Raw genomic sequence first — 10,949 nt, 5'->3', positions numbered from 1 at the left:
TGTACTGAACGTGCCAAAAAGCTGATGTGCCTTGGCTCGCCGGCTACGCTAGTACGAGGACAGAGGGCGTGGGTGGCGAGGACATGAATTTCGCAGCGCGTCGCCTGTCACAGACCCCCCGCTACCCCTCCCCCACGCCACCCCCCTTCCCCCCACACGCACACAGAGAGAGAGAGGGGATAAACCGGCTCCAGCCGATGCATACTGCATGACGCCGCTGCAGCTGACGTGGAGTGCCGACTGTCGTTTAACACAGCGGGCCCCCTCGCCCACGTAAGCGAGACGTCTCTGTCACAGCAGCAGTGGTTCAAAACAAACCGGTCTGCTCGCTGCGTCAGCCGCTGTCTAATTCTGCTTCTACAGTGACGTCATTGCCGTAGCCAATCACAGCCGGTTTCGTTTCCGGTTCTGCGTTCTTCTCAACAATCTTGGGTGAGCAGTAACTGCGATATTGTTAATGCTTCATTTCTCGTACCTTTCATGAACAACTATTCTTTCTAGATGTGCTTCATGTAATAACAACTACTGTTGTAATTAGTCAAGCAGAAAGCGCTGAAATTAGCACCACGTTGCACAGAAACCTTAAACTTTCAGCGTGATAATGACTGTTAAGCGATAGAAATAAACTGGCGAAAAAAATGCTAAACCAAAAAATAATTGATGTAGGGTAATGAAATTGCAGGAATTCATTTGTGTAGGTAGCATATTTAAGTAATTAAGAGTGCAAGATCACAGGTTACGGGAAGCACGAGATAAGCCTTTGCAAATGAGAAATGCTGGTACATAATAACTCGCTTTATTTGTTCATGAGACCCAGAAAACATTACATACAGGTTTCCAGGTAGATGCCATTTTCCTTGACTTCCGGAAGGCGTTCGATACAGTTCCACAGTATCGCCTGATAAACAAAGTAAGAGCCTATGGAATATCAGACAAGCTGTGTGGCTGGATTGAAGAGTTCCTAGCAAACAGAACACAGCATGGAGAGACGTCTACAGACGTGAAAGTAACCTTTGGCGTGCCACAGGGGAGTGTTATGGGACCATTGCTTTTCAAAATATATATAAATGACCTAGTAGATAGTGTCGGAAGTAACATGCACCTTTTCGCGGATGATTCTGTAGTTTACAGAAAAGTTGCAGCATTAGAAAATTGTAGCGAAATGCAGGAAGATCTGCAGCGGATAGGCACTTGGTGCAGGGAGTGGCAACGTACCCTTAACATCGACAAATGTAATGTATTGCGAATACATAGAAAGAAGGATCCTTTATTGTATGGTTATATGATAGCACAACAAATACTGACAGCAGTTACTTCTGTAAAATATCTGGGAGTATGCTTATGGAACTACTTGAAGTGGAATGATCATATAAAGTTAACTGTTGGTAAGGCGGGTGCCAGGTTGGGATTCATTGGGAGAGTCCTTAGAAAATGTAACCCATCAACAAAGGAGGTGGCTTACAAAACACTCGTTCGACCTATACTTGAGTATTGCTCATCAGTGTGGGAGCTGTACCAGGTTGGGTTGACAGAGGAGATAGAGAAGATCCAAAGAAGAGCGACACGTTTCGTCTCAGAGTTATTTGGTAAGCGTGATAGCGTTACGGAGATGTTAAGCAAACTCAAGTGGCAGACTCTGCAAGAGAGGCGCTCTGCATCGCGGCGAAGCTTGCTGTCCAGGTTTCGAGAGGGTGCGTTTCTCGATGAGGTATCGAATATATTGCTTCCCCCTACTTATACCTCCCGAGGAGATCCCGAATGTAAAATTAGAGAGATTCGAGCGCGCACGGAAGATTTCCCGAGTCCTTCGTCCCGCGAACCATACGCGACTGGAACAGGAAAGGGAGGTAATGACAGTGGCACGTAAAGTTCCCTCCGTCACACACCGTTGGGTGGCTTTCTGAGTATAAATGTAGACGTAGATGTAGTAGCCTCAGAACGTTGAATACAAGCATGGAAACGTGCGTGCATTGTTTTGTACAGATGCCGCATGTTAGTTTGTGGAACGGAGGTCGATGCCTGTTGCACTTGGTCTGTCAGTGCAGTGACGGTTCATGGTGTTTCTGGATGACGCTGGAATTGCCGTCCGATGATGTCCCATATGTGCTTGAGTAGGGACAGATCTGTAGATCGATCAGGCCATGGCAACATGTCGATACTCTGTGGAGCACTTCCGTATCTGGACGAGCGTTATCCTGTTGGAAAACACCCTCTGTGGTGTGTGGGATAACCGCGAGATGGCTCCTGCTGCCGTACGAAATAATTCCAGGTGTAGGTTGAGCGTGTCTGACACGCAGAAGGATTCGTTGCTGGCCCTCAACTTGCCTCCTTCTGACCAAACACGGCCGTCGTTGGCACAGAGGCAAAACCAGCTTTCATCACAAAACACGTCTCCACCCTGCCCTCCAACACGCTGAACACCACGGTCTTCCCTGCAGGTAATGCCACATATGTAGCCGTCCGGAACCCGGTCTTCTTGCGAACGTACATTTTCGTGACCACAGCTGCCGGCGATCATGCACAGTGGCTACTTTCCTGTCAAGTCTTTCTGCAGTGTAACAGAAGGAACGTCCAGTTCCTTCGTAGCCTTATTACACGACCTCGTTCAAACTCAGCGAGCTGTTGATAATGGCCTCTCCTCGACTTAAAGGCATTGTTGACTACCATCAACTTACCGCGTCCAGTCTCAGAGGTAATTAACACGGCCGTTACAGCACTTGTTGTTGGAAGTTAACCGCCAGTAGTGTAGGGCAGTTGGAAGTTAGTCGCCAGCAGTGATGGAAGTACTGTTGGGCAGTTGGAGGTGAACAGCCAGCAGTGATGGATGTTAGATGTGAGAAGTTAGCACTGATGGAGGGTAGAGATCTGAAGTGTTAGCGCAGGCTAACGATATGTACATGTTGGAGATAGAATATTATTCATGATTATGTACCTTTGTACTGCATGTCAATGACGATTTATATTCGTGTCTGAACTGAATGTCACATTAGTAAGGAAAAAAACAAACATTATTTGGTTTGCAAGAAAATCTTTCCTTTGCTAACCACATGCCTAATAGAAGTTAGAATCTTTTATTTATCGGGCAGTATTGACGCTCGCTGTGTTGAAGTAGTTCGCGTAATGCAGATTTAATGAAATGTATAGGTTATAGTTAGAATTTCTTTTTTGTCAGGGCCATTCTTTTGAATTAATTATTTGAAGTGAGGTTATCATTTTTTTGAGCAGTCAGATTGTGTTGCGCTAGGATATTGTGGGTCTCAGTCATTCGGCAGTTTAAGTACAGCCACACTGCTTTAAATAAAGAAGTTTCACGGCAACAAATCTAGAGGCCCACCTCTGAAATTCTACGGTGTCTTCATTAGAGCCGACCTGGTGCGGATCCCATGTACTGGAACAGTCCTCAGGAATGGACGCACTAGTGTCCTACATGTGATCTCTTTCACAGATGCCGGCCGGGGTGGCCGAGCGGTTCTAGGCGCTACAGTCTGTAACCGCGCGACCGCTGCGGTCGCAGGTTCGAATCCTTCCTCGGGCATGGATGTGTGTGCTGTCCTTAGGTTAGTTAGGTTTAAGTAGTTCTAAGTTCTGGGGGACTGATGACCTCAAGTCCCATAGTGCTCAGAGCCATTTCGAATCTTTCACATATGAATTACACTTTTGATAAACAGTCGCCGTAGAGGAAAATGTGCTGGATTCTGCTACTTTTTCTTTCTTCGAACCAGTAACATATCTTGGAACCTATTCCGTATGGTAACACCATTGTTAAGAGTAGGCAATGTGGCACCGTGTCAAATGCTGTACTAAAATCTAGGAATATGGAATCCGCATGTGGTGCTCCGTATATAATTCGCAGGATATCATGTGAGAAAAGAGCAAGCTGGGTTTCCCACGGGCGATGCTTTCTAAATCGTACAGATTTGTGAACAGAAGCTGTACGATGTATGTTATGTTCGAACAGAGAATATTTTCATGAATGTAGAAAAGGATGGAAAATAAAACTGAGGATCGGTCAGGTGATGATCGGATTGGCTTTAGGAAAGATAAACGCACCAGAGGGGCAGCTCTGAGGTTGCGGTTAATAGCGGAAGAACTGCCGAAGAAAAATCATGGCATGTTCATAGGATTTTTCGCCCTAGTAAAACTAAAGTGGTGCAAGATGTTCGAAATTCTGAGAAAAGTAGGGGCGAGCTTTAGGGAAAGACGGTAATATACACAGATTAAAAAAAGTTTTACATCAACCCGGTTCCCAGAACACCTGAAGATAGACGTTAACTGTGAATGTTGTATCACAGACACAGTCCTATCGACTGTTCAGAGATGTCGCTACACCCGCCCAAAGATGTAAACAACCATACATGAGCAGCGCCTATTAGGCGGAGGAGGTCCGACAGCCGATCAGTTCCACTCATTCACCAGGAAGGAGGTACATGGCTCGTGTTGTCTGTTGTTCAACCATGACTAGACGGTCAATACCGCGGTTCGATCGCGTCCAAATTGTTATTTTGTGCCAGGAAGGGCTCTCAATGAGTGAACTGACCAGGAGTCTCAGAGTGAACCAAAACGATGTTGTTCGGACATTGAGGAGGTACAGTGAGACTGGAATTGTCAATGACATGCCTCGCTCAGCCCGCCCAAGGACTGCTACGGCAGTGGATGGCCGCTACCTACGGATTATGGCTCGCAGGAACCCTGACAGCAACGCCACCATGCTGAATAATGGTTTTCGTGCAGCCACAGGACGTCGTGTTAAGACTCAAACTGTTCTAAAAGGCTGCATGCTGCGCAACTTCACTCCCGACGTCCAGGGCGTGGTGCATCTTTGCAACCACGACACCGTGCAGCGCGGTACAGATGGGTCCACCAACATGCCCAATGAACTGCTCAGGATTGGCATCACGTTCTCTTCACAGATGAGTGTCGGATGTGCCGTCAACCAGACAACCATTGGAGACGTGTTTGGAGGCAATCCGGTCAGGCTGAACGCCTTAGACACGCTTTCCAGCGAGTGCAGCAAGGTGGAGGTTCCCTGCTGTTTTGGGGTGGCGTTACGTGGGGCCGTCGTACGCTGCTGGTGGCCATGGAAGGCGCCGTAACGGCTGTACGATACGTGAACACCATCCTCCGACCGATAGTGCAACCATATCGCAGCATATGGTGAGACATTCGTTTCATGTACGATAATGCGCGCCCCCATCGTCCACATCTTGTGAATGACTTCCTTCAGGATAACGACATCGATCGACTAGAGTGCCCAGAATGTTCCCCAGACATGAACCCTATCGTACATGCCTGGGATAGATTGAAAAGTGCTGTTCGTGGGCGACGTGACCCACCAACCACTCTGAGGGATCTTCGCCGAATCGCCCTTAGGAGTGAAACAATCTGGACCAACAGTGCCTTGATGAACTTGTGGATAGTATGTATGACACGACGAATACAGGCATGTATCAATGCAAGAGGACGTGCTACTGGGTATTAGAGGTACCGGTGTGTACAGCAATCTGGAGTACCACCTCCGAAGGTCTCGCTTTAAGGCGCTATAACAAGGAACGTGTGGTTTTCATGAGCAATAAAAAGGGCGGATATGATATTTACGTTGAGCTCTATTCCAATTTGCTGTACAGGTTCCGGAACTTCCGGAACAGAGGTCATGCAAAACTTTTTTGATGTGTGTATAATACGTAAAAGAGCCAAGAGGTAATATATAATGTGTAAATGAGGTAAGATGGAACAATAAGTGTAGAAGACCAACAACGAAGTGCTCAGATTAAAGTCGGTAACACAGGGCTGTAGTATTTTGCCCCTACAGTTCAGTCTATACTGCAAAGAAAGAATGACAAAAGAAAGGTTCAAGAGAAGAATTGAAATTCAACAAGAAAGGATTGATACGCCCGCTAAACCCGCTGGGCAGAACAGGTAATTCTATTGTGATAAATGATGGTCGAAGTAGAGAGGATATAAAATGTAGACTGGCAATGGCAAGGAAAGCGTTTCTGAAGAAGAGAAATTTGTTAACATCGAATATAGATTTATGTATCAGGAAGTCGTTTCTGAAAGTATTTGTTTGGAGTGTAGCCATGTATGGAAGTGAAACATGGACGATAACTAGTTTGGACAAGAAGAGAATAGAAGCTTTCGAAATGTGGTGCTACAGAAGAATGCTGAAGATTAGATGGGTAGATCGCATAACTAATGAGGAAGTATTGAATAGGATTGGGGAGAAGAGAAGTCTGTGGCACAACTTGAGCAGAAGAAGGGATCGGTTGGTAGGACATGTTCTGAGGCATCAAGGGATCACAAATTTAGCATTGGAGGGCAGCGTGGAGGGTAAAAATCGTAGAGGGAGACCGAGAGATGAGTACACTAAGCAGATTCAGAAGGATGTAGGTTGCAGTAGGTACTGGGAGATGAAGCAGCTTGCACAGGATAGAGTAGCATGGAGAGCTGCATCAAACCAGTCTCAGGACTGAAGACAACAACAACAACAAGGGCCAAAGGTTGAGGTCAGTTTCCCCTAATTGTCATTTATTGTAATTTAATAACCTTTACAACCAAAGAAGCACATAGCCGGACCTTTACCGAATGCATCTCTTTCACGGCTGAAGGCCTCCAAACAAGAAATCTTAAGAAATCAACAAGATAAAAATTCAATTAAGATAGCAATAAATAGTTTTAGAAACCAGTAAACATATGCAAAATGCAATACAAATGGCTGAGAGCCACAATTAAATATCAGAATTTTAGAATATTTTACCATAGACTTTTAAATGCAGAAAGCCAGAATGTTTTAGAACGAGAAATCTTAAAAATCAGTAAGATTAAAATAAAATTAAAGAGGCAATTCAAATAAACAAAAAACGTATCACGGCTACGTGGAAAGTCTTAAGGCTAAGCAGATAGAACATACATATGCTAGGTGCAATACCAGTGGCTGAAGGCCACAGTTAAGTTTTAAAATTTTAGAATATATTACCATAAAGTTTTAAAGGCAGAAAGACGTAATGTTTAGCCTTGAAACATATATTTAAAAATGAATTTAACAATTTTTTTAGGAAAAAAATAACCATAAGCATTGGATTCAAAGTCGCTGACAACAGGTAATTAAACACTGGTGGCATTCAGAAGCCTCCAGGGTGGTCGGTCTGCCCTCGTTCACTTAGGCAAGACAGGTGGTGAGCCGTTGGAACCCAACCAGGGGACAGCCACGGACCGAGCGTCACAACGACTTGCTTCCCGTCAATCAGTACATGAGGACTCAAACCGGAAAGGTTACAAACGTGATAATCCACAACGGAGTATGTATTAGCTGTCAAAATTACACACCATGTTGGACAGCGACAACAGGTGAGGAAAGGACGCTGCCTGAACTAACGTTAGTGGACAGGGCAGGTAACCAATTCCGCTGGTACACTTGAATTTGAAACACGGTAATATAGTTAACTTCACTCGAAATAACACTGCCTGAATTTTACGTCAGTGCCCAGGGCAAGTAGCCAGAACACTAACGGCCACAAGACAGAAAATCCCATTGGTGCATTCAAATTGTACTCGACCAAATTAGTTAATTGCACCGCGTGGCGGCTAAATTTCAGCATTAGAAACACTCGGAGGAAAACCTCCCCAACAGCAAACCACCGAAGTGAATCCCCACAACATGAGTGGACGTGGCTTGGGTAGTTGAAACCACAACTCAACTTTGAGGTCCTCGGTCAGTGAACCACGAAGGGGCCCCTCCACGCCCGCACCAACGTGGTGACCAAACCAAAAGTTCTACTGTCACCTCCGTAAGCATGTTAGTTTTGAATCAGGCGTCACAGGATGCAGGCTGTGATGTTGTCCATGCGTCTGGGTAAGACTACTCATTTACATGGTCCATCAGGAGATAGAAGTGGTCGAAAGCGATCGAAGGGTAGCGGTTGTAAGGGCAGAGGGAAAAAAGTGCCAAGGCCAGCGCCAAGGGAAAAAACCTCTGCGACAGTAGGACGGGTAGTAAGGGCAGTAGCGGCTTGCTAGCTGCGATAGAGCATGCAAGGTGAGGTCGGTTAGCGTGAGGTATCGTGCATCGTTACCTATGTGCTGCGTGTCCGTTAGCTGGGTCAGTCCGAGTGCTGCGGCTGGGCTCGCTTGTAGTCTGCTGGGCCGGCCGCAGTGGCTTCCTCCCTCTAACATAAGAGTTCGGCGCGGCAGCGCATGCGTTGCTGTTAGGACCTCTGCTGCGCCTTGTCGTCGGGGACTTGGTGCTGCTTCATCAGGCTGGTGCAGAACGGCAGCAAGGCTACCGTTCAGCGTCCTCCTCTACTGCACGCCGCAGCCCTTTCGCAATGTAGCTTCAAAGAGCTCCGTTTGTTCGAAGAGCTGCGTCAGTTCTGCGTCCGAGGAAGTTTTGCCGTTCGCGCGCGACTCGGCGATAAAGGCTGCCCTTTTGGCTTCTCGATCCCTTGCGGGACCCGCTCCCGGCGTTGCCACCGGTTCAGCTGGGGCGGCGGTTTTCTTCTTAGCACCTTTCACCTGCGGTGCTGCTGGGGCAACCGCTGGCTCAGGTGCGCGGACGTCCTTCTGCGAGGTCGCAGGAGTGTTCGCAGGTAATACTGCGCCGGGGCCTCGGGCGAAGACTGCTCGCAGCTGCCTTAAGGCCTCTTCTTTCTCTGCAGCCACGGCGGCTGCGAAGGCAGCCCTCTCTGCCGCGAAGACGGCGCTGAGGGCTGCAGTGGCCTCCTTCACAGCGGTGCCGAGTTCAAGGTCACGCACCTTCTCGGGAGCGCGGGCTGCGTCCTGGCCGCCCGTTTCCAAGCGGTCTTCCCTGCTCCTGGCAGGTGGAGCTGCTGCTCCGCCGTCCCTCTGCTGCGCCGGGCTGTTCTGCGCCCTACGCCGTTTCCGACGTCGTCTTCGCTTCTTCCGCTGCGTCGGTGCGGCCGCGGCCGCCTCGCCGCCCCCGGCACGGCTGCTGCTTGCGAAAGCCGCACAACCGCGCCAACTGGCGACGTGCGGGCCGCTACACCGGACACAGGTCGGCAGAACGTTGCTGCCGCGGTTGCAGGCGCGGCTGTCATGCTCCCCTGAGCACTTGACGCACCGCACCGCGTTGCGGCAATACTTCGCCACATGGCCTTCGCCCTGGCACCTGAAGCACTGGGGCTGGGAGTCCATGGTGGTCGGGAGAGCCTCTGACGTCACCGGAAAGCCCAGCAGCTTCCGCAAGTCGAAGATGTCGCTCCCGCCGTCGACTGTGTGCACGGTCACGGCATAGAGCGGCGCCCTCTTCTTGTTGGTCCGGTTGTGCAACCTTGCGGTTACACCACCAAACCCGGCTCGCAGCAGCCCTTCCCGGACCGCTGCCTCGTCACAGCACCAAGGTAGCCCCCTGAGGAGTGCCTCGGTCGTCTTCATCCTTCCTGCGGAAGGTGCCTTCTCACGCGCCGGCGGCGCGTCGACGATGTGGTCGGCCACTGCGACCTTGTTCGCCCTGTGGTCGGCCACGTTTGCAGCTCGAACGCAGATCAGCGAGTCTGTATCGACAGACTCGTAGACCACTTCGTTCCGAGCGCAATTCGTCATGGTGTCGAACAGCGCTGTCCACCCGCCTTTACACTTGATGTACAAAGGGGGGACAGGCCGCGACTCGTCTTCTCGGCAGTTCCTTGCATGGTCGGCAGACTCAGTGAGTGGCGCAACCGAAGGACCCTTCGTAACGGCAGGTTTCCTCTGCGCACCCTTCTTTCCCATGCTGTGAGGCGCTGAACACGACAATCTGCACGCGTTGTGAAAACAACGCACGACAATTTGCTCTGCGCGGCTCCCACAGCACAGAAACCTCTTCACGAGCTCTCAACGGCCGAGTTAGCGTAGCGCGCTACGGCAGCGATGCGCTCGCCTCGCTAGCTCAGGCCGCTCTGCGCGCCCTTTCTAGTGGCCCCAGCTGACTACATGGCGCGGAGGTAACTTCCCTCGGCCGCAACAACCGACCGACGGAGCGGCTGAAGGACTGACTGATTGCTGTACCCCTAGCCGGAAACTATATGCACCAAATCGAAGTCGGTACATGGCGCAAATATCGATACACATCACTGTTGCTACACATAGAGGGAAGAAGAACCACAACGTAACCGCAACAAGGGTGGGAAACAAACACAGATAGCGAAGTTCATGAAAACGCATAGTTGGCAGTTAGCACGGCTCTAGGATACCAATGATAAGTTTCGCTGACGACATTCCTGTCCACAGTAAACTTGAAGAAGAATTACAGTATCTGTTGACTGGATTGAATAGTGTAATGAGTACAGAACACGGGTTGAGAATAAATCGAAGAGAGACGAAAGCAATGACAAGTAGCAGAATCAGAATCAGGGATCGAGAAGACGACGAAGCTACGGGTTTCTGCTACATAGAAGGCAAAATAGCCCACGATGGATGGAGCAAGGAGGGCAGAAAAAGCAGACTAGTGCTGGCAAGAAAGGCATTCGTGGCCAAGAGAAGTCTACTAGTGTCAAACATTGATTTTAATTTGAGGAAGAAACTTCCGAAAATGTACGTTTGGAGCACAGCATTGTATTGTAGTGGAACATGGACTGTGGGAAAACCAGAACAGAAGAGAATCGAAGCATTTCATGTGTGGTGCTATTTTTTTAATATTCAGACAGACACAGTCTACATATTTTTAAACAAAAATGTTCCGAGTTTCTGTTAAAATAGATTTGCGAAAAACAAAAAGCTGTGCTATGTTGCGCTGTAAAAGCGCGTGTCTTCGTTTTCTTGCTTGCACTCAGTTTTAATTAACATAGCGATGCATTTAAACCATTGAACAAATTGTTTCTCCCATATATGAGGGTTGGAACTTTAATAGTGGCAACCATTTATTTACAGCTCGTACAAAATAGTTACGTGTTTCCAAGTAGTGCTCAGAGCCATTTGAACCACTTTAATAGTGGCAACTATTCATTTAAAGTTCATAG

The 10,949-nt window shown here is 48.5% G+C and overlaps 1 protein-coding gene across 1 annotated transcript in view; it reads left to right on the top strand.

The window, feature by feature from the left end:
- The first annotated feature begins 239 nt into the window (after positions 1 to 239).
- Positions 240 to 10,949, top strand: part of LOC126291728 (uncharacterized) — a 200,238-nt gene continuing 189,528 nt past the window's right edge. The window contains exon 1 of the mRNA XM_049985397.1: positions 240 to 432. The gene's annotated coding sequence lies outside the window, so the exon portion shown is untranslated. The remainder of the gene's footprint in view (positions 433 to 10,949) is intronic.

This window comes from Schistocerca gregaria, chromosome 9, assembly GCF_023897955.1.
Source record: "Schistocerca gregaria isolate iqSchGreg1 chromosome 9, iqSchGreg1.2, whole genome shotgun sequence".
In the NCBI taxonomy this organism is placed as follows: Eukaryota; Metazoa; Arthropoda; class Insecta; order Orthoptera; family Acrididae; genus Schistocerca; species Schistocerca gregaria.
The sequence above is the reverse complement of the archived record's forward strand: the minus strand, read 5'-3'. Positions and strand labels throughout refer to the sequence as shown.